Source organism: Equus quagga, chromosome 4, assembly GCF_021613505.1.
Source record: "Equus quagga isolate Etosha38 chromosome 4, UCLA_HA_Equagga_1.0, whole genome shotgun sequence".
Classification (NCBI taxonomy): domain Eukaryota; kingdom Metazoa; phylum Chordata; class Mammalia; order Perissodactyla; family Equidae; genus Equus; species Equus quagga.
Window position 1 is genome coordinate 113,159,291 of NC_060270.1, and position 23,279 is coordinate 113,182,569.

General features: G+C 42.3%; 1 long non-coding RNA gene across 1 annotated transcript; it reads right to left on the minus strand.

Moving 5' to 3' along the window:
- Nucleotides 1-252: 252 nt before the first annotated feature.
- On the minus strand, nt 253-23,115 carry LOC124238419 (uncharacterized). The gene is made up of 4 exons (XR_006888304.1): nt 22,614-23,115; nt 20,284-20,343; nt 19,045-19,203; nt 253-552 (listed from the first exon to the last, which is right to left on the minus strand). It is a non-coding gene; the product is annotated as an uncharacterized LOC124238419 (long non-coding RNA).
- Between the last annotated feature and the right edge of the window lie 164 nt (nt 23,116-23,279).

Genomic DNA, 23,279 nt, shown 5'->3' on the forward strand with positions numbered 1-23,279 from the left:
ACCTCATCTGAGCTCATGCCCCGGCTACTCGCCTTTACATCAGTGGTTCTCAACCTAGTTGGATCTCAGAATCACCTGAGAATAGTTCAAAAAAATACCTTTGCCAAAAAAAACCCCCACCTTTGATCAAGGCCTTCAAACCGAATCTCTGGGCCTAGGCGTCACAATTTTTTTAACAGCTCCCAGATGATTCTATTGTGCAGCACAGTTAAGAACCACTGATTTAGATTCCGCTTGTGGAAGTTTTCCAACCCTGAGCTTACTCCCTTCCTTCCAAATACACCCCAGGAGATTCCTCTGCCTTTTCTCACACCAAAGATTTCTGGGAGCCAGGAAATAGAGTCTGGCGGCCTAGGGAGTGCAGTTTAGTTTTAGAAGGGAAGGGGGTTGAAAAGAGAGGTAGTGCTGAGGCCTGGAGGAGGCTGGCCTTGGTGGTCCTCCCGGCCCCCCTGGATGTGACGGCACACAGCTGGTATACAGAGGCCACCTCCTCTGCTGAGGGCCGGATCCTCTCAGGACTTGGCGGATCAGGATGCTCAGTTTCTTTCTTGCCTGGGTGGGAGAGGGGAAAAACTAAGTCATGGAGGACACTGGAGACTGAGATGCAGAGACTCGGAAGAAGAACACAATCCTCCTCCAGGAGAGGACAACTTAAAAATTAAGTCATATCTATGCCGAAAGGGTTAGGATGCAATCACAAGTATGATTTTACATGCAGATCGTAGCTGGAGAGACACACAGCTGCTGCCATGACGTAGTCCGTTCCTGGTCACACAAAGGCCAGGGACTCAGCCGGCCAGGAGGAAGGTGGCTTCTGAAGCCCCAAACCACCACGGTCCCTTCAGCCCCTCCAGCTGTTCACCACACAATTAGGAAAGAAAAAGGAGACCCCTCCCTGGAGCCCAGAGTTCAAATGAACCCCCGACGGTTCCAAACACCTCCTGGTTGCTTAGGCAACTGGTGGGCACCATCCAACTCTCCTAGGCTGGTGACTGACTGCTGGGAGAGGGGCCTGCCCTGCTGCTCAACTTTTGCTCAGAGATTCTTGGCTATGTGCCTGCCTTCCTCCGGCACGTTCACGGCTGCTGTTGTGCTCTTAGCTTATTCTATCCGGAGAAGGTCTCCCTGCCTCCACCCATCTCTCTTCCAGTCTCTCTCTCTGCCCAGATGTCTCAGAGTTTATGTGGGAAAGCATGTTCTCACAGCCTGTTAGACAGACTTTCAGAGCCATGCCTTCCTGCAGCCTTTGGAGTCCTCTGTGTCTAGGAGGTGTGTGAATGGGACTGAACGGCAGGCCGTGGCTATTTTACACGCTCTGGGTAGAGTTGCTAAATGTTTCTGGGTTTCCCCGGCACAGGTCTGATTTATGAACATCCAAAACTTAGGTCCTTGCCCTCAGAAACAACTGTGAAAAGCATGAGCAGCAGGATTAATGCAGATGTGCAATATGGATTTGTTCCAGCTGTGAAAGAGCAAGCGTTTCGCATTCTGTTGTTCAATGAAAACCCTCCCCATTCACACAACCTTGGCACTTCCAACTTAACGAAGTTCCATTACTTGGAATTTTGGGTGTGTTTCTCTTTTTTTTCCAAAACAAATTCAAGCAAAGACCAAATGAGAGTGAATGACCTCTCTTTCAGATAACGCACCGCCAGAGCCCCACCCCAGGCCCCAGCTGTGCCCCACCACCAAACCAGCACATGTCAGCCTCTGCTGGTCACCACCACTCCTTCCCTGAGTCAAGGCATCAGCCTGACTCCTCTGGGGCTGGGGACAGTCCCTTCTTAAAGCTTCAGCATAAATTAGCAAATATGTGTACCTCCCATCTTTAAGTTTTTTTAAATGAAATGAAACCACATAACCTACTACATTTGCATTCAAATCCAATAGTCAGATCTGGACACTGAACGTGATATATCTTTAAAACTTGTCAGTGATCACACACCAAGGTGGGGGAATCGGAATGCCGGAAGGCAGATCCTTCTACGGGAGGAGACTGGCAGGCAACGCCCTGCCTGGAACAAACACTCCTGCTGCAGGGGGTTCTGCCCTGTTTCATTTTTAGAAACCAGAAAAACATGAAATGTAAAAAGAGCTCCAGTTCTAACCAACCCACTCAGGCCTGGCCCCAAGCAAAACTAGGAAATGAGCCATGAGAGCAAGGCCAGCCCCTCTCTGCCCCCGTGAAAGTCAAGGACCCAGTTAGGGACACCTGCTCCCCAGCCCAGGGTAAACAGAAGCAGCTCAGGGGACATGCATTCCAGAAATCTCTGTGTACAGGACAGAAGAGCAGAAAAATCAGAGAAGTATGCCAGGGAGTCAATATAATCATCATCATCATCATCTTCATCATCATAGTAAAAATAATAATGGCTACTAGGATTCTTACCTGGCTCTGCTATTTAGAGGCTCTGTGACCTTGGGCAAGTCATTTAACCTCTCTCTGTAAAATGGTGACAATACCCTGCCCTTGTCCCAAAGTCATTATAAGAACCAGATGAGATCATGTGAAAATTTTTTTGAAAACGATCAAGTTGCTTTGTAACCTGTTCAGAATATTCATTCTTTTTAAGACCACTTAACATCAATAGATATTCAAAACCAGATACCACATCGAAATATTATACCTAGCAGATAGAACCTTTGTTATCTATTGATGTCTAAATATGCATATCATATTTTTCTTATAATATTCCAAACTGTTACTGGGAGATACTGTTATTGGGGATATGTACATAGCCTCATTACATAAAACCAGTCATCATGGCATTTGCTAAAGAGGGCTTCTACTTAGCGATGTGGTATAGTTTCAAGGGTCCCTAAGGGGTGCTCTGCACAACTCTGTGCAGATGGTGCAAGTCTTTAACCAGACCACAAAAATATTATATCTATTTTCATTGAATGCAGCTATCTCTATGATTTGTGAGTAGTCTGCTCAATGAGTTCAGAAAAACATTTCCCTCTAGCTCCAGCTGGCAAGATGTCAAGATTGAAAAAACACATTTCCTGGTTCTCTTTTTTGCCCCAATTGGGATGGATGACCCTAATTCTCACCACCCCATTTCCTTAAGCCATTAGCAGTGATTGAATTTCTGTCCATCCCAATGAGCCTCACACAGACGATTTTAATGCACAGCAGCACCCGTAATAGAGAGAACCATGTTGTGAAACTTCAAATTTACTTTTAATTCCATCTTTGACAGACCAAATTGAAGACATGGGTTATACTTTGCTATGGCCACTTAACACCAGCTGGAAATTCAGGCACTCTCCAGTTTGTGTAAGTTTCCCTCTTTCATTAGCCCCAGATCAGACAGAGGCATCTCCATTTCTATCTTGATGGCTTTCAGTCCACAAAACGGGTTCATCTTGACAGGGAGGTGGCATAGAAAGGATATCTAGAAGCCAGTGTCCCTGAGGAATGGGGATCCAATGGGAGAGGGACAGTGAAACAGCAAGGCGTCTCTTACTGTGCATACATTCACACACACTCCTTAAGTACTACTGAGCGAGGAAGGAGTTTCATGAAACACACGAAAGCATTACAAGCAATATTCACTCTTTCCTAAGTGACCAGGCATTGTTTATCTGCTATAAGTTTCAGAGGAGAAGAAGATAATAACAGCAATATCAGCATTGACTATTATCTCTCTTCATTCTCACAACAAACCCACGAGGTACTATGGTTCACATTTTATAGATAATGGGAGGCTTAGAAAGGTTGAATAATTTTCCTAATAATTCCAGATATTTGGTGGCAGAGCAAAAATTCCAACCCAGATTTATCTGATTCCCAAGCTTTTACTCTTACACCATTACACTTGGCCGCCTTCCATTGTCCAGAGGGGTCAGGCAGGAAACCTTTAGGAAGGTGAGGCTTGAATTGGCTCTTGAGGGCAGTGTATGGTTGGATGACCTCGGATTGAGGAAGAAGAGGAGAGGGCATAATCCAAATTGCTGAGTTTGTTTACTCAGCGCCCAAAACACTGACTAGTATATGGGAGAAGCTCAATACCTATTTAATGAATGAATGGATGAAAGAATGAGAAATGGTACAAATAAAGGCAAGGAGATGGGGATAAAGATGGAGAGCAAGGACCAGGAAAGGGAAAATGAGAAAGTGGAAGGGTAAAGAAGAGGAATGATACCAGATTGGAGCACAGTGTTCATTGTGGCAAAGGGTAGGAGCTGAGGTCATCTCAACCAGGTGTGACTATTTGATAGAAGGCTTAAAATTCAAGGGTGAGGAGTTTGGATTTAGTTCTATGCGTTGTTGTAAAATGAACTCCTAAAGAGGGACATGATAAGGTGAAAGCCATGATTTAGAAGGATTAATCTGGCTCTGGTGAGCAGGAGGGAGTGGAGGTAGAGGAACCGAGACAGTGAGACCAGCAGATGACTGCATCAGTCAGCTAAGTACACAAGGGAAGTCTAGAGAGAACTGGGAGCTCGCTCAGGAGGACCTGCGGGCTCTGACTGGTGAGCGAGGGTAAGAGTCAAGCACGGACTTGGGTCTTAGTTAAATAGACAGAATTGCTCACAGCAAGTCGAGCACAGCATGGAAACATTGGAGCTCTCTTCCTTGCAACCACACTTGGGTATGGAGACACCTTGAAGATATTCAGCACAGCCTCACTGCACAATCAATTATTTTAAAAAAATCTTTGGTCACCAGGTCAAAGGGATTGGCTACTGGTCTGAGAAAGTGGTTGCAAGTGCTTTTAATGATCTTCATTGACTTGAGATTTCTTTAAAAAGCTCTCAAGCTGGCACAGTTCCTTTGTCAAACTTAGGTGGAGCCTCTTGCTAATAAGAGTCATGAACTTAGATAGCCATCACTATAGAATCTTCCCCAGCCAGATGGTCAACTTGTTGAGGACACGGGCAGGGCCTTCTCCTTTTGGGGAACTGAACAGTGGGTTCAGCACTGGGTACACAGCAATGAGTACTCCACAAATACATGCTGCCTCGACTTCCCAGTAACTGAGAGGACTTTCTCCCTATGTCCTATACAGAGAAATGCTCAAGAAGCGACTGGAGCTCAAACATTTGTGCCCAATGTCAGTTCTCTGACTAGACTTTGATCACATACAACCACAGGGTTTTGCCTTTAAGAAATGCACCTTAGGGTTGTTAGATGTTGGCAGTATTCTATGAACAGAAAAGGATTTGAAAGTGTAGATACATAGATGTCATTCAATCACTCAACAAATGTTTTCTGTCTGCCTACTATATACTAGGCACTGTTGATGGCACTAAAAATATATCAGTGAACAACACAGGAAAGCCTGCCTTTGTGAAGGTTACTTTCTAGTAGGAGGAGACACACAATAAACAGTAAACATAATAAATGAGGAAATTAGTAGGTTGAAAGTGATAAGCGCTATGGAGAAAAGAAAGAGTGTGGGGGGTGGGGATGGTATGACAGTTTTAAATAAGGTGGTCAAAGTAGGCCTCATGGAGATGGTGACATTGATCAGAGACCTGAAGGAGATAATTGTCTGTGCCACCCCTCAGTTATAATACTTAGATTTTAAATCTTTCTTAAAACATAAAACTTAAGGTAAAAATAAAGCATCAGCTTATAACTGGTATAAGCAGAATCGGGCAGTGGCCTTCTTATTATGAAATTAATCAGACACATATTTTATACACTTGTATTTTAACAACAAAAGTAATCAGAAAACTTAATTTTCTGAGGCAAAATGTATCAAAATACCTCCTCCACCTCTAAACTCTTTTTATGTAATCAAGCTGCCCTGTGAATACTCTGGCTCTAGCTGTCAGCACCACTCTCTCTCTGCAACTACTCCTTCTCTGAAGACTGCAATCACAACTGCTCTCCCATCAAGATTAAAAACAGAAACCAGAGGCCAGCCCCATGGTGTAGTGGTTAAGTTTGCATGCTCTGCTTTGGTGGCCCAGGTTTGTAGGTTCGGATTGCAGGTGTGGGCCTACACCACTCATCAGCCATCTTGTGGCAGCGACCCACATACAAAATAGAGGAAGACTGGCACAGATGTTAGCTCAGGACTAATCTTCCTCAAGAAAAAAAAGAGGAAGATTGGCAACAGATGTTAGCTCAGGGTGAATCTTCCTCAGCAAACAAAACCCAAAAAGAACAAAAAAAACCAGAAACCCAATTTTTGTAGGGGATAATTAATAGCCAACAGCAAGTTTTAGCATTAATACAGCAGCATATGAACGAGTTATAAAAATTCCCTTTGCCAGAGAAACAATCAGTTGTCTTACCGCTCACCCTGCAGCCTTTATTTCCCAGTGGGTACTGTATTTATGGCTTTTATGGTGTAAAAAGAGGCTGGGAATTATGTGTTGGATAAATTTGGTGTTTGTCTATCAATGATAACAATTCACATGTAAGCGCATTTTGTTAAAATTGTAATCTCTGTTCCAGATTCTAAGCTATTGTAATATGCTTATTTTTAAGACTCAGATTCCAAATGTCTCCCAAATCTAGAAAATTATATTACTGGTCAGCCAGTCAGGGGTTTGGTCTTGAACAGAACCAGTTTCAAGAAAGTTCCCATGGGAAGCTCTCAAGATTCCTGAAACACAGCGTGTCTGAGAAATTAGAAGTTCCACAACATGTGTTTCTGTTACATGATTTTAACTGAGTTTGTGAATGGCGCTCATGGCTACTAAATGGTTCTGCTTTAAGATTCACCCCCAAGGGGCTGGTCTCATGGCACAGCGGTTAAGTGCGCACGTTCCGCTTCAGCGGCCTGGGGTTCACCGGTTCAGATCCCGGGTGCAGACATGGCGCCACTTGGCAAGCCATGCTGTGGCAGGCGTCCCTATAAAGTAGAGGAAGATGGGCATGGATGTTAGCTCAGAGCCAGTCTTCCTCAGCAAAAAGAGGATGATTGGCAGCAGATGTTAGCTCAGGGCTAATCTTCCTCAAAAAAAAAAAAAAAAAAAGATTCATCCCCAATACCACCTCCACACATTGACCTCCTGCCTGCATTCCTCCAGCATCTCATATATCTTCACTTCTGATTGCTCCACACAGCTCAGGCCTTCCCCAATTCTGAGCTGCCAAGACCAGAGTGTGTGGCTGAAACACTGTTGAATACTCATGCGAAAGGAACTCAGCTTCTGCTTTTGGGTTATTTAGTAACAGTTGCTCTATTTCCTTTTGTTCTATTAAGCAATTCTATTTGCATAGAAAAATATAACCAATAAATGATTTTTCTTTTTACCAAATACTAAAAGCAGTGATAATAAACTAAACTGTGCCAGACACTTACATAACCTACTCCATGCTCACTGGGCACGTCTGGCAATGAGTTGTGAGCCCAGTAAGAGAAGAAATAACAAAAAACTTAAGTGACAAAAATTGTCTTCACAAAAAAAAGAAGCATGGTTTAATTGGGACTTGACCTGACAAGAAACTTCCCGCTTCAAGCAAAAATGCTTCAGGGCACATGATCAGGTTGATGTTGCATACACCTATTTATTTTCTCCATCTTTTGCCCAACACTCAGTTCCAAGGCTTGGTCTAGAACCTATAAACATATCCTGTTAAAGCACAGGAAGAAAATGCATGCTTTCCTCCACAGGAAGGCTCAGCACATGAATACTATCCCTTTGATCTCTCCATTCTCAAGCCTCCAGCCATGACTTTCTACCTGCACCCAGCAACCCTGTGTCTCCATAAAGCTTCAACCATGCCCCTGTTGTGTAGGGGAATTAACTGTGACAAGATGAAGTGATTTGCCCAAGTTCTAAGCACAGGTGTCCGCCCCAGAACTAGAACTCTGGTCTCCTCACTGCCAGGCCCGTGCTCTTTTGTTGAAGGTTACATAATTACTAATGAAAGGTGACATCACGCCCTGATTTTCATCTTCCAGCAACACTCACCTCCCTCACCCTCTCACATCCCCCTCCTGACATCCAGGCTGTGCCTCACACACAATGGGAACGTCTCACTGCTATAACATGCATTTGTACCCAGTGTCTTGTCTATGCCACTTGGTTGGTGCCGCCTGTCTCAGAGGCAGGGCTAATATTCAAGATATATGTTTAACAACTGGTGTGGCCTAGGCACTGGCCAATCAGAAGGGACGCTGGCTCACTGCTGGCTCAGGACCTGGAGGCTCCCTTCCCCTGCAGGAAGCCCCTTTAGCTGCAGGTGTGTGGGAGCTCAGAGAGATCTCAGGGAAGCTCTGCTTGGAGGCAGCTTCTGAAAGCAAACGGGTCAAGGATCTAGTCTTCTGTAATTTGTGTATCACATGTACAATGCTTTCAACCTATTATTCATTCAACAATATCACATCCCTACAACATGCAGAACCTCATGGGAAAAACAAAGGCAGTCAGACATGCCCTCACGTCCTACCCTATTTCTTGGTAGAACAGATAAGCAATGTACCTCAATAGCAACAACAGAAATCAGAAGGTTATCTGTTTTAAGATAGGTCCAGGAAAATGGGTATGACTGTTGACAAAAAAAGGAAGGATCCTCTCTGGTTGTAGATCATAAAAGGCTTTCTGGAAGGCGCATTTAAGCTGTGGCTTTTAAAGGTTGGGTAGCATTTGGTGAGGAGGAGCTAAATGGGATGAGCATTGAGCTTCGGGAAGAAAATAAGCGCGCACATAAGTAAGAAACGGTAGGTAGGTAAAGACAACAGCTGGAGTCCAGCCTGGCTGGGGGGCCACTGGTGGCGCTTGCGCAGGCATCAGCACCGAGTGGGTGTGGTAGACAAGTAAGGGAGGGTCAGCAATGACCGCGTACTCTCTGGGTTCAGGGCACGCTCCCTGGGAGCCCTCCCACTTCTAAACTGACCAGGCACAACACCCCCGCCCCCTACTTCCCCTGCCCCTGTTCTGACCATGCTAGAGAACAGGCAGGCATTTGCCAAGTGGCCTAAGGGATTACATGCTTTTGCCTGGCTCTGACCGGCCGGGGAAGAATGGTAATTGAATGCTGCCGCTGGAATCGCTGCCTGGAAACAGGATGCGTTCTCTCAGCCTGCTTGGAGGCAGCCCAGCGCTGAGTCTGGCTCTAGTCCAATCTGGTTCCGGAGCCAGGAGGGAGTACGTGGCAATGGGCGGTGGGTTCTGCCTAGTTCCTAGCACTGACTCAGCTGGGGCTGGAGGAGGGAAAAGGGAGGGTTGGTCAAAGGCAGATCCAAAATAGGAGTAGGCAAAGAACACTGGGAGAAGTCGTTTGAAAAGAATGATTAGATGTCAGCCCAGTGGCACAGCAGTTAAATTTGAATGTTTTGCTTGGTGGTCCAGGGTTTGCTGGTTTGGATCCTGGATGCAGACCTATGCACCACTTGTCAAGCCATGCTGTGGCAGGCGTCCCACATATAAAGTAGAGGAAGATGGGCATGGATGTTAGCTCAGAGCTAGTCTTCCTCAGCAAAAAGAGGAGGATTGGCAGCAGATGTTAGCTCAGGGCTAATCTTCCTTGACAAAAAAAGAAGAAGAAGAAGAAGAATGCTCATTCTCAGAGTCTGCTGTAGACAAAATTGGGAGAGATCAAAAAGTTGCTTTTACCATTCCTATAGTATATACGGGTGCCTCATAATTTTAGTCCAATGACAGAAACTAGCAACATGCTAATTGGAAAGAGCATGCACTTTGGTGTTCCACCCTTCTGGTCCCAGTCCCTTCCTTGTCTGGAGGAGAGCACAATTCCATTTCCCTAGAAATGATGCATTGGCACGGAGCCTTCATGGATTCAAGGTGAAGTCTAGGAAAAGGGAAGTTGGTGGATACTAATTTGTCAGTGCTTCTCCACCATAATGCAAAAAAGATGGAGCTCTGTTCTCCGTGACTGGTAGAGTCCTAGAAATCCTTGCAGAGCAAATGCAGATAGGATAACTAGCTACCCTTGTCTGCAGGCTGTGACCCCTGAGGACAGCCAGCTCCCTCTGTTCATATTCTGCACCCACCAATCTGCCTTCTGATCTGCAATCCGGTTTCCTGAGTGGACTTGCTTTAGAGCATCCTGTATACATAACCAGCTCCAGTTTTCAAACAAAGTCTTTCTCTTCTTGCTTTGTTTTTCATATTAGAGTCTTTAATCATATTCTCTGAGGTCCATGAATTCCTCAGAATAATTTAAAAGTTTTGTGTTTTCATTTTAAGGATAATACAAAAATTTTAACAAAGCATCAGCAGGGTCGCCACCTTTTTACAAAGTAATGCCCTGTAATATCAATGCCCAGACTGGATTTGCATTTATGACTGTCTTGGTCAAATGATCATCTAAAGTCTCATAGTGTAAGTGTGAATGCAATGTTGGTCAAACTGGGGTAGATTCAAGAGTCTACAAGTCGTCAACTTTGAGAAGCATCTCCTATTATCAGTAATCTGACAAGCTGATTAATACATCAGTCTCTTATAAGTTTGGCTGTGATAAATTAATCCTTTCCAGCTTAATCACCCTGAGTGAAGGGGCCCAGTGGTTATTGGGTCTGAAAGGCTGAAGATTAGATCTGTGGTATCTGTACTAATACATTGCCAGTCAGGGAAGCAGCCATTGGGCCTCCTCCTGAAAAGCTCTACTCAGTTCTCTGTGACAGATGGATTGTGATTGGTAAATCAGACAAACCAATCTCAGATTTGAAATAGAGGACTTTCTGATCCTGGGTAAGCCCCTTAATCTCTGCTCTCAACTTTGTAAAATACAGGCCATACCACCACTATTACTACCGCCAACAGGGATGTTGTGCTAATAATTTCAGGCTTTCTGCCATGCTGGGTCTGTCTGGCCCTGCTCCTGACACAGCACTCCAAGGGGCTTACAGTTTGCCAAGAGACCAATGAGCGGGAGGAGGCATGAGAAAGAACATTTTGGGAAAGTCATCCCTGAGGTCTGAAGACCAGCTCTGGTGGAATGGTGAAGTTTCTTTAGGCAAATAGCGCATCTGAGAGACATCTGGGAGCCTGGGTCAGAGTAGCAGTCAGCATGTGTTGGATACAAGTAACAAAGTAACAAAGGGGACTCTTAGCTCTTGTAACTGAAAGTGCAGAAGTGGATCAGGCTTCAGGTGTGGACTCAGTGACTCAGCACTGCCCTCAGGCCAATTTCTTTCTGCCACTCTGCCTGCCAAACCCAGCACTGGCTCCACCCTCAGGCTGGCTCTCCTCAGGGGCATGGATGGCTGCCAGCAACATATGGGTCATGTGCTTCCTCATGTGGGGATGCTTCTGATGAGCATTCCAAGTAAGAGTTCCAAGATTCACCCTGATTAGAGTCCTCCGTGACATCTCTCTTCTCCAACATTCACATCTAATTTGTCAGAAAATGGTTGGTTCCACCTTGGAAATATATCCAGCATCCAACCACCTCCCACTATCTCCCCTCCTACCACCCTACTGCTAGCCATCATTTCCCCTGGGTTACTGGAGGCATCTCCGAACCAGTCTCCCTGCTTCTGCTCCTGTCCCCCAACAGCAGCCTGTGTGATACTTTAAAAATGTAAGTCAGATCATGTCACTGCTCAGAATCCTCCAATGGCTCCCCATCTCACTTGAGTAAAAGCCAACGACCTTGCAATGCCCGCTAAGGGCATGATCTGGCTCCCCTGTGACCCTTCTGACCTCAGCCCCTGCCTCTCTCCTCCGCTTCTCACTCCACTCCAGCCACACTGGCTTTCCGTTTCTGTTAACATGCCAGGTGTCCTCAGCCTCTGACTGGTGACTTTGTACTGGCTGTCCCCTCTGCCCGGAACACTCTTCCTCTGGAGAGCCACATGGCTACCTGAGTCATGTTGTCAGTGAGGTCCACCCAGGACACCCATTGAAAATTGTGATGCCTGCAGACCCTCTGTGCTCACAATCCCCTACCCTGCTTATTTTTTTCTATGGTACTGCTCACCTAGTGTTTCATTTTCGGTTTTCTCCCAGCTAGAATATAAAGGATTTGTGTCTATTGGTTTTACTGATGTATCTCCAGACCCTAGAACAGTATTTAGTTCATAGCAGGTGCTCAGAAAATGTTGTTGAATGAGTGAATTGGCCTGGCTTGGACACCCACTCTCCTTCTGAACTCAGCGGGGGGATGCCTAAGGCCTCAAAGCTAGGAGCGGGACCCACTAAAGCTGGATCAAGCTGGCTGTCTCCAGAGCTGGGAATTTAGATTATGCTCTAAAAAAGAAGCTGGTAAGAATCAAGAGATGATCCATGAGGTTGACAGCACCCGTGGTACTTATTTAAAATGATTATTCTTGGGTCTCACCACAAACTTAGAAATCAAAATTTCGAGAGGCATGGTCATAAGTCTGCTTTTGTTTGTTTCTTTCTTTCTTCCTTGTTCTTTTTTCTTTTTCTTTTTTTAAATCACCAGCCCGCAGATGATTCTTCTATTCACTAAAACTGAGAATAGTCTGGGGAGCGTGTGTAAATGCTTGGCGGGGGCAACATCGGCATACCGTGGGTCATAACCAGAGTGTGACAAAGGGGACTGAGATATAATAAACGGTAGGAACCTGTCAGAAGGAAGAACGTATAAACCCAAGAAGGAAGGTGTTCTTAGATTTGGAAAAGGAAACCCAAAGACCAAAATTTGGGCAGTGTTTTTCCAGTACTGCCCAAGGGACAAAGACTATATCTAGGAATTACAGATAATCTGGTCACTAGATAGGGTTATGGGGTAATTTGTCAAGCTCCACAGTGTGAAATAGTCTGCAAAACCATCTGTACTCATTTGTTAGGGCTACTGTAACGAAGTTTAAACCAACTAGGTGGCTTAAATAATTTATTGTCTCAAAGTTCTGGAGGCCAGAAGCCTGAGATCAGGGTGTCAGCGGACGGGTTCCCTCTGAGCGAGGGCCATGAGGAGGAATCCATTCCACGCCTCTCTCCTCCCTCTGGTGGTTGCCTGGCAATCTTTGGTGTCCCTTCGCTTATAGAGGCATCACCCTGATCTCAGCCTTCATCTTCACGTGGCGTCCTCCTTCTGTGGGTGTGTCTCTGTCCAAATTTTCCTTTTTTTTTTATTACAAAGATGATATCGGAGAAGTATATGTACTTACATATCAAGTTGTTTACATTATATTGTTTAGGGAAAAATGGAAGTTTTAGATATGTATTTACCTATGTCTAAATGTATAATTATAAATTTTAAAATATTTATTTTTGAATATTTACACACATAGGCAAAAATCTGGAAGAATATTTCCAAGTTGAAAGAGTTATGAAACAGCTGGAGTTCTGGTTAGTTTATTATGTCCTCTTGTTTGCCTATCTGTGGTATTTCTTGATTCTTCTACAACAAACATGTAATACTCAAAAAACAATGTTATTTTTGTTTCTACCGCTTAAGAATAACTAGATTAACATTTTATTAAATTTCACTCCAGTTTACAGAACTAGATTTTGCTTTTGACATTTTTATAATCATGTTTAATTAAACTCTGAATCTGAGGGGGAGTTTTTATTTAAGGCTACTTTTTGTTCAACAATAAAATTATTTTTTTAATTCAATTTATTTATACTGAAAACAAAAACAGTTTACTCATTTCTCCCACACCCCTCTTCCCACCTCTGGCAACCGCCAATCTGTTCTCTGTATCTATGATCTTATTGGGTTTTTTTAAATATATTTTTTCTAGATTCCACATATAAGAGAGATGGTCTTTGTCTTTCTCTGTCTGACTTACTTCACTTAGCATAATGTCCTCAAGTTCCATCCATGTTGTCACAAATGGCAAGATTTTACTTTTTTTTATAGCTGAGTGATATTCCATTATATATATATCACATTTTCTTTATCCAGTCATCAACTGATGAACACTTAGCTTGTTTCCATTTCTTGGCTATTGTAAAGAATGCTGCAATGAACATAGGGGTGTGTATATCTTTTCAAATTAGTGTTTTTGTTTCCTTCAGATAAATATCCAGAAGTGAAATTGCTGGATCATATGGTAGTTCTATTTTCTTTATTTTTTAAGGAACTTCCATCGTGGCAGCACCAATTTACATTTCCATCAACAGTGCACAAGTGCCCTTTTCTCCATATCCTTGCCAATACTTGTTATTTCTAGTCTTTTTGATAATAGCCATTGTAACAGAAGTGAGGTGATATCTCATAGTGGTTTTGATTTTCATTTCCCTGATGATTAATGATGTTGAACATCTTTTCATGTACCTGTTGGCCTTCTCTATGTTTTCTTTGGAAAAATATCTATTCAGATCTTCTGCCCATTTTTTAATCAGATTGTTTGTTTTTTGGTATTGAGTTGTATGAGCTCTTTGCATATTTTGGATATTAGCCCCTTATCAGAAATATGGCTTGCAATTTTATCCCATTCAGTAGGTTGCCTTTTCATTTTGTTGATTGTTTCTTTTTCTTGGCAGCTTTTTAGTTTGATGTAGTCCCACTTGTTTATTTTTGCTTCTGTTGCTTTTGCTTTTGGTGAAAGATTCAAAATATCATTGCCAAGACCTATGTCAAGGAGCTTACTGCCTGTGTTTTCTTCTAGAATTTTTATGACTTCAGGTCTTATGTTCAAGTCTTTAATCCATTTTGAGTTAATTTTTGTGTGTGGTGTAAGATAGTGGTCCAGTTTCATTCCTTTCCATGTGGTTGTCCAATTTTCCTAATACCATTTATTGAAGAGATTGTCCTTTCCCCATTGTATATTCTTGGCTCTTTTGTCCTAAATTAATTGACCATATATGCATGGGTTTATTTCTGGGCTCTCTATTCTGTTCCATTGATCTATGTGTCTGTTTTTATGCCAATACCACACTGCTTCAATTACTATAACTTTGTAATATACTTTGAAATCAGGGAGTGTGATGCCTCCAGATTTGGTCTTCTGTTTTGAGATTTCTTTGGCTATTTGAAGTCTTTTATGGTTCCATACAAATTTTAGGATTCTTTGTCCTATTTCTGTGAAAAAATGCCAGTGGAGTTTTGATAGCGATTGCATTGAATCTGTGTATTGTTTGGGGTAGTATCAACATTTAAACAATATTGATTCTTCCAATCCATGAGCACAGAATAACTTTCCATTTATTTGTGTCTTCTTCAATTTCTTTCATTAACATCTTGTAGTTGTCAATATACTGGTATTTCACCTCCTTGGTTCAACTTATTCCTAAGGTATTGTATTCTTTTTGATGGAATTGTAAATGGGATTCTTATCTTAATTTCTCTTTCTGATAGTTCATTATTAGTGTATAGAAATGCAATAGGTTTTTGTATATTGATTTTGTGTCCTGTAACTTTACTGAATTTATTAGTTCTAATAGTTTTTTGATGGAGTCTTTAGGGTTTTCTATATATAATATCATGTCATCTGCAAATATTGACAGTTTCACATCTTTCTTTCCAATTTAGATCTTTTATTTCTTTTTCTTGCCTAATTGCTCTGGCTAGGACTTCCAATACCATGTTGAATAAAAGTGGTGAGAGTGGGCATCCTTGTCTTACTCCTAATCTTAGAGGAAAAGCCCTCAGCTTTTCACTGTTGAGTATGTTAGCTGTGGGCTTATCATATATGGCCTTTATTATGTTGAGGTACATTCCTTCTATACCCACTTTATTGAGAATTTTTATCATAAATGGATGTTGAATTTTGTCAAGTGCTTTTTCTGCATCTATTGAGATAATCATATGATTTTTATCCTTCATTTTGTTAAGGTGGTGTATCACACTGACTGATTTGCAGATGTTGAACCATCCCTGCACACTTGGAATAAATTCCACTTGATCACGATGCATGATCCTTTTAATGTATTGTTGAATTAGGTTTGCTAATATTTTGTTGAGGATTTTTACATCTATGTTCATCAGAGATATTGCCTTGTAATTTTCTTTTCTTGTGGCATCCTTGTCTAGTTTTGGTATTGGGGTAATGCTGGCCTCATAAAATGAGTTTGGAAGAGTTCCCTCCTCTTCTATTTTTTGGAAGAGTTTGAGAAGGACTGGTATTAATTCTTCTTTGAATGTTTGGTAGAATTCACCAGTGAAACTGTCTGGTCCTGGACTCTTGTTTCTTTGGAGGTTTTTGATTACTGATTCAATCTCCTTACTAGCAATTGATCTGCTCAGATTTTCTATTTCATTATGAATCAGTCTTGGTAGGTTCTGTGTTTCTAGGAATTAATCCATTTCTTCTAGGTTGACCAATTTGTTAGTGTATAGTTGTTCATACTAGTCTCTTATGATCTTTTGTATTTCTTTGGTATCAGTTGTAACATCTCCTCTCTCATTTCTTTTTTATTTATTTATTTTTATTGCAGTAACATTGGATTACAACATGATATAACTTTCAGATGTACATTGTAATATTTTTCAAATTCTGTGTAGATTACATTATGTTCATCACCCAAAGACTAATTAAATCCAACATTTCTGATTTTGAGTCCTTTTTTCTTAGTAAGTCTAGCAACAGCTCTGTCAGTTTTGTTTATCTTTTCAAAGAACCAGCTCTTAGTTTTATTGATCTTTTCTATTGCCTTTCTAGTCTCTGTTTCATTTACTTCTGCTCTAGTCTTTGCTATTGCCTGCCTTCTACTAACTTCATCTATTCTTTTTCTAGTTCCTTGAGGTGTAACATTAGGTTGTTTATTTGAGACTTTTCTTGTTTCTTGAGGTAGGTGTTTATCACTACAAACTTCCCACTTAGGACTGCTTTTGCTGCATCCCATAAATTTTGATATGTTACATTTTCATTTGTCTCAAGGTTTTTTCTTTTTTTGAGGAAGATTAGCCCTGAACTAACATCTGCCAATCCTCCTCTTTTTGCTGAGGAAGACTGGCTCTGAGCTAATATCTGTGGCCATCTTCCTCTACTTTTATTTGTGGGACGCCTGCCACACCATGGCTTGCCAAGCGGTGCCATGTCGCACCCGGGATCTGAACCGGCAAACCCCAGGCTGCCAAAGTGGAACATGTGCACTTAACCGCTGCACCACCATCCAGCCCCTCAAGGTATTTTTGATTTCTCTTTTGACTTCTTCTTTAATCCACTGGTTGTTGAGTAGCACATTGTTTAATCTCCACATATTTGTGAATTTTCCAGTTTTCTTTGTGTAATTAATTTCTAGTTTCATACTACTGTGGTCAAAAAAGGATGCCTGATGTGATGTCAATCCTCTTAAATTTATTAAGACTTGTTTTGTAGCCTAACGTATAATCTATCTTGAAAAATGTTCCATGTGCACTTGAGAAGAATGTGTATTCTGTTGCTTTTGGATGGAATATGCTGTGAATATCTGTTAAGTACATCTAATCTAACAGGCGGTTTAAGGCTGATGTTTCCTTATTGATTTTCTGTCTGGATGATCTATCCATTGATGTAAGTGGGGTATTAAAGTCCCCTACTATTATGTATTGCTATCTATTTCTCCCTTTAGGTCTGTTAATATTTGCTTTATCTATTTAGGTGCTCCTATGTTGGGTGCATAAACATTTACAAATATTATATTTTCTTGTTAGATTGACCCCTTTATCATTATGCAATCCCTTTGTCTCTTATTACAGTCTTTGTTTTAAGTCTATTTTATGTGATATAAATATAGCTACTCCAGCTTTCTTTTGGTTTCTATTGGCATGGAATGTCTTTTTCCATGCCTTCACTTTCAGCCTGTGTGTCCTTACATCAAAAATGAGTCTCTTGCAGGCAGCATATAGATGGGTCTTTTTTTTTTTTTTCCTGAGGAAGATTTGCCCTGAGCTAATATCTGTGCCAATCTTTATTTTTTGGTATGTGGGCTGCCAGCATAGCATGGCCACTAACAGAGCAATGTAGGTCTGCACCTGGGAACTGAACCCAGACTGCCAAAGCAGTGCACACTGAACTTAATAACCACGAGGCCACGAGGGCTGGCCCAATGGGGGTTTTTCTTATCCATTCAGCTACTTTATGTCTTTTGATTGGAGAATTTAGTCCATTTACAGTTGAAGTAATTATTGATAGGTATGTGCTTATTGCCATTTTGTTCATTGTTTTCTGGCTGTTTTTGTAGTTCCTCTCTGTTTCTTTCCTTTCTTCATCACTTTCTTTGTGGTGACTTTCTTTAGTGCTATGCTTATATTTCTTTCTCTTTCTCTTTTGTGTATTTACTGTAAGATTTTGCTTTGTGGTTACTACAAGGGCTTACGTATAATGGTTTGTGTCTATAATAGTCTATTTTAAGTTGATAATAACTTAAGTTTGATCCTATCCCTTTTTATAAGGCTACAAGTCACATTGGATTAGGGGCCACTCCACTCTTAATCTTAACTAATTACATCTACAATGACTCTATTTCCAAATAAGGTCACATTCCAAGGTACCAGGAGTTAGGATTTCAACATATGAATTTAGAGGGGGCAGAATTCAACCCACAACACCATCCATTTCTCTCTTACGATTTTAAGATCACCAAACAACTTTCTGTTACTAGGGTGGTTACCCAAGTACCCAGGATTTAGTAGTGAGGGTCCTGGAGAACATACATGAGTCTTCTGGTCACTGGAGATGAATGTCCCCTTTGGCATCTTCATTGCATGTCAGACAATGATGGCATTCTGTTCATTCAAGAGTCTTCAGTGAGTCTGGCTGGCATGAATCAAACCCTGAGAGCCTGGTCACTCTACTTGCATTGATAATGTGAGTTTATAGTTTCACCACACAATTGTGATGACCCCTCATTAGGCCCTGTTTGAAGAAATGGTTGGCTTCTCTCTCTGATGTTATTGTGTCCTCTCCATAATTACAAGAGGGAGCTCCATCTTAAAAGATTCAGAAAAACAGCCAGCAAAGCCAGGAGACGTGCCGAGGGTGCATCCCTCACCAGCCCTCTTTCCCAGCAATCTCCACACCAAACCTACTTTTAAGGTTCCGGCCTGACATCCTCAAAAATGAAGGCTGTCACACTGTGTGCCCTCATTAAAAAGAGGATAGAAGTACCTAAGTCACAGGTGGAGATTCCCAAATATTTTGCCACAAATAGTCCATCCTTTCAATGGCCCCATCTTCACTGAACGACAGGCATTTTGAAAAGAGGTAAACTTCTGAGAGCTAGTCCTGCAGACCAGGGTAACTAAAGCTATCAATCCAGGAAAATACCCACCTGCCTTTACTGTGCTCTCTGGTAGGATAGCCCCCAATAGCTTGTGTATCTGGGAGTCTCCATTGAAGAGAAGGAAGGTCTCGATTTCAGTTTAAACAAATATTCTTGCTGGTCATATCCTCTTCTGGCTCCATCAAACATCTTTCAAGTCCCGTGTCCCTGGAGAGAATACAAGGCTAAGACTTAAGTGGAGATTCTTAAGTGCCCCTGATATTGTCATAAACTAGGAAAGATGTTCTCTTAGAGTAGCTTAAACATTTTATCAATTAATCACCTTGTTTATCCACTGAAAAGGATATAATCAAATGGCTCAGTTATGATTGGTTAAATATATAACACAAACTCTGTGGGCCATTAGCCCTAACTCTAAGCTTGAGAGTTTCAGATCCAGGCCAGGTTTCTTTAAAACTCAAACCATAACAGCCCAAACTTGAGTGCAATGAAATTTCCAAACCCTAGTGGTTGGCCCATAAAGTTAATGCAACAAAGTTTTAATACAGTAGAAGCCCTCTTAATGAAACACTGCTTAACCAACTCCCTGGATTAACCTTCACTCTCTATTCCTCTCTAACCCCACTGAAGCCAGGTGCACCGAATACTACGAGGCTATTCTTTAATCCAGCATTTTTCAAATTGTAGGTCTTCATATCAATTTACTGGGCTGAAATAAGTCACTGGGTCATGACTAGCATTTTAAAGATGAAACAATACACAACAGTTGAATTGTGTGCTTAGAGTCAGTTTATTCTAAAATGTATTTATGCCCATTAAATAATGAAGTATGAGTGCAAAAAAAAAAAAAACAAATAAAAAAAACAGACATGAAAAATAATATAAAAATGAAGTTGAATGCTTTGAAAAGACTTTATAAAGGCAGGTCACTAAAAAATAAATAATAAAAACTGATGTCAAATTAGTTGCGAGCTAGAAAAAGTAAAAGATGAGGAAAGAAATTGTAAAGTCTAAAAGAACTCCACACTGATATGTTTTACAAGTGTCTTTAAGCAATTTGCCCACTACAGAAAAACAAAGGCTGGAAATCCTAAACCCAATGTATCAAGAGTGGAGCTAATGCAAAAAAAAAAACAATGAGTAATTTCAATCAGAGGATCCACATAGTGAGCCCAAGACCAAAAAGACTGGGGAATGAATGTACAATAATATGCTTTAAGTAAAAACAAAAAATGTAAGGTTTAATGTGTTTTATCAGTATCAATCATACTTGATAAAAGGACTTACATATTTTTAAATTTTGGCCAGTCCACGGAATAGGATTTGAATGTTGTAAACTTACTGGACCTATCAATGAAAGAAGGAATCACAAAGCATACCCTTAATGTATCAGAGAATGTAATCAGATGGCTAATGTATAAGACGACATGATTAGGGCAAAGTACAGAAAAGAATAATAGTCTCATATTAGGAAGGACTACCCGCTTACAAGCTAGAGCCATAACCAGCCCAGATAACTAGTTTTCTATGAGGCTTTTCCTGCCTCCTCCTTCTTGCTGTCCTCTTTTGCCACTAGAACTGGCTCTTCCTTAGTGTCTCACTGGCTGCTGTGAGTTTGTCTACCCAGGGAACTACCAAAGCCCCTGAGATAATTCTCTCTACATCATTGTTTATATATGCATGTCCATCAACTAGACGCTAACCTCCTGGAAGATAAGGACCAGGTCTTGCCCAGTGTTCCCAGCATCAGCACAGAGCCTGGCACTGGATAGGTGCTTGGCAAATTTTTGTTGAATGAATTACTCTGTGCACAGATAAATCAAGGTGTCATCTTAATTTTCAATAAAAATGGATGGCAACTCTTTTTGAAGTAAACTGTAAATTTTGAAATTAAAAAACAAAAAAAGTGTTACAGTAATACAAGCAAGAGGGCACTGGTTGCATCTTTAAGCCAAAAAAGAAAATCACTGGTTAGGTCAAAGTTCACTAGACCATTACAGCTTGGTTGAAATAACCATTAAGACCATTCCACTCACACTGCCTTGACTCTGGATTTAACATGAACCCTTCTATGATTTTGGCTCCCCGCCTGGGATCTTGATACTTCAAGGGAAGTCCCTTAAATAAGCAAGACAAGTATCCTGGTCACTGAAAAGGGAATGTCTTTACATTTCAAATTGATGAGTTGATTTTCTACCACAAATCAGAAAATATTAGCTGGTCTGAAAAAAAAATGATGAAAAACTTAGAAGAAAACTGTTGCTTTTATTCTCAGGATTTCTTTTTTCCCCCTCCATCTCTAACTACCCAAAATATGATCATTAAAAAAAATTTTTTTAAAAACCCAAAAAGCAAAATATGATCATTTTTATCAACTAAATTATAGGTATAATTTAAGTACTTTTCCTGAGTAGCAGAATAATACACACTGACTGTAGAAAAGTTGGAAAGGACTAAAAATTATAAAGCAAGAGAAAAAAACCCACTCATAATCCTACTAGACCAGGGCATCAACTCTAACATTTGGCATGCTCACTTCCAATTGTCTTTTTTGCAGTTTTCCTTATATAATTGAGATTATTATATATGATACATTTTTATGGTCTTAAACTAACAAGATAACTTCATATGTCAAATTTTCTTCTACTTACCCTGTCCCATGAAGTTTTCCTTTTCCATAAATTCAAATATTCTAGAAAAATCTCTCTCTAGGTATCAGTGAGATTTTATTAATCACTCAATCAACAAACACATTAAATACAAGCTATGTGCAATGTACCAAATTGGTGCCTTGAGTATACATAGAAATAAAAGTGACAATGTTTAAAGAACTTAAAAAGCAGGCTGAGGAAACAAGCTCTCTATACACAGAGAAAACATGTCAAGCAACCCCTTGTTTAATGAGTTAGGTGGCAAAGTAAAGTGGTGCGGAAGGGGAGATAGCAAGGGTAGCTTAGGAGTAAGGGGGCTCATGACTCTGATAGATAAGACTAGATAAACTACATGATCATTTCCTTCAATCCTCCAGTCAACCTTGTTGAGATGGTGTTAGTATCATGTCCATTTTACAGCAGTGGAAGCGGCAGCGTAGACAGATTTAAGTAATTTGTCTCAAATCATAGAGCTAGTTAGTGGTGGAGCTGAGATTCAACCCAAGTCCGTCTCCAGAGTTGGGCTCTCAACACTGCCTTCTGTGAGATGTCCAAAGGCCCGAGGGAGACTGGAGAGTCAAAGAATAAGGGGAAACATCCAATCAAATTAAGCAGAAACAAAAGGATGAGCTTGTAACCTGGGCTTGGGAGCAGAGAATGACAGGCAAGAAAGGAGAACAAATGCAATACACGTCACTATTTAACGAGAAGTTTCTCAGGAGATGACCACGGGCAGGACACGGGACACAGGCACGGGAGGCAAGGGGTCTGGACCATTTTAAGATAATCAGCACTTGGGGGCTGCGGCTTCCCTGGGGATCACCTGCTCTTTTGAGACAGACAAGCTGCCCCGCCTTCATGCAGCCCTAACCCTTCACCCCACCACTCACTGGAGGTTTGGGAAGGGGGGGCTCCTGGAACAAAGACCCTCATCGCACATGGAGGCTCACTCCTGCTCACACGCACCTTCGGCCTGGAAGACTGAGCCCTCCCTTCCCCCCGCAACATCCTCTGCAGGTTTCCAACACGGGGACCGCAGACATGAAGAACTCATTTTCAGAACGGGGAGCCCTTGAGGGGCAGGTTGAGGAATCGGCTGAGCCGCACTGAACCCCTTGATCACCAAGCTCCCGCCTTTCCGATCGGAGCACTACACCCGAGAGGCACTCTCGACCGTTGCTTTCTACAGAAAATCACAGCGCGGCCACACTCTAGTCTTAAACCCGGAAAGCTGACGCGGCAAGAGCAAATCTGAACCGGCCTCGGAGACTGCCGCGACCTCCGCCAGCCACCCTGCTTCCGCGGTCTCAGCTCCGACTTCCGCTCACTTCCCCGCGCCCCCGGCCCCGCGCCCGACCCCGGCTGGCCCCCAGCCTCCCCGGGCACGCGTGGGCGAGCGGGGCCGGTCAGCGCGGGAAGCAGAACTTGACGCTGCCTTTCGATGTTCGCAGCCACTCGGCAACCTCCCTCTTCCGACTTCCGAGGGCCCGGCCGGGCTCGGGGCCGCCCCGGGGGGCAGGGCAGGTCTCGGCCGCCCCGGCCCCGCCCCCCGCACCGCCGGCCCCGCCTCTTGCTGCCCCCAGGGGCGCCCCGCCCTCCTCTCGGCCCGCGGCCTCCTCCGCCTTCTCCTCC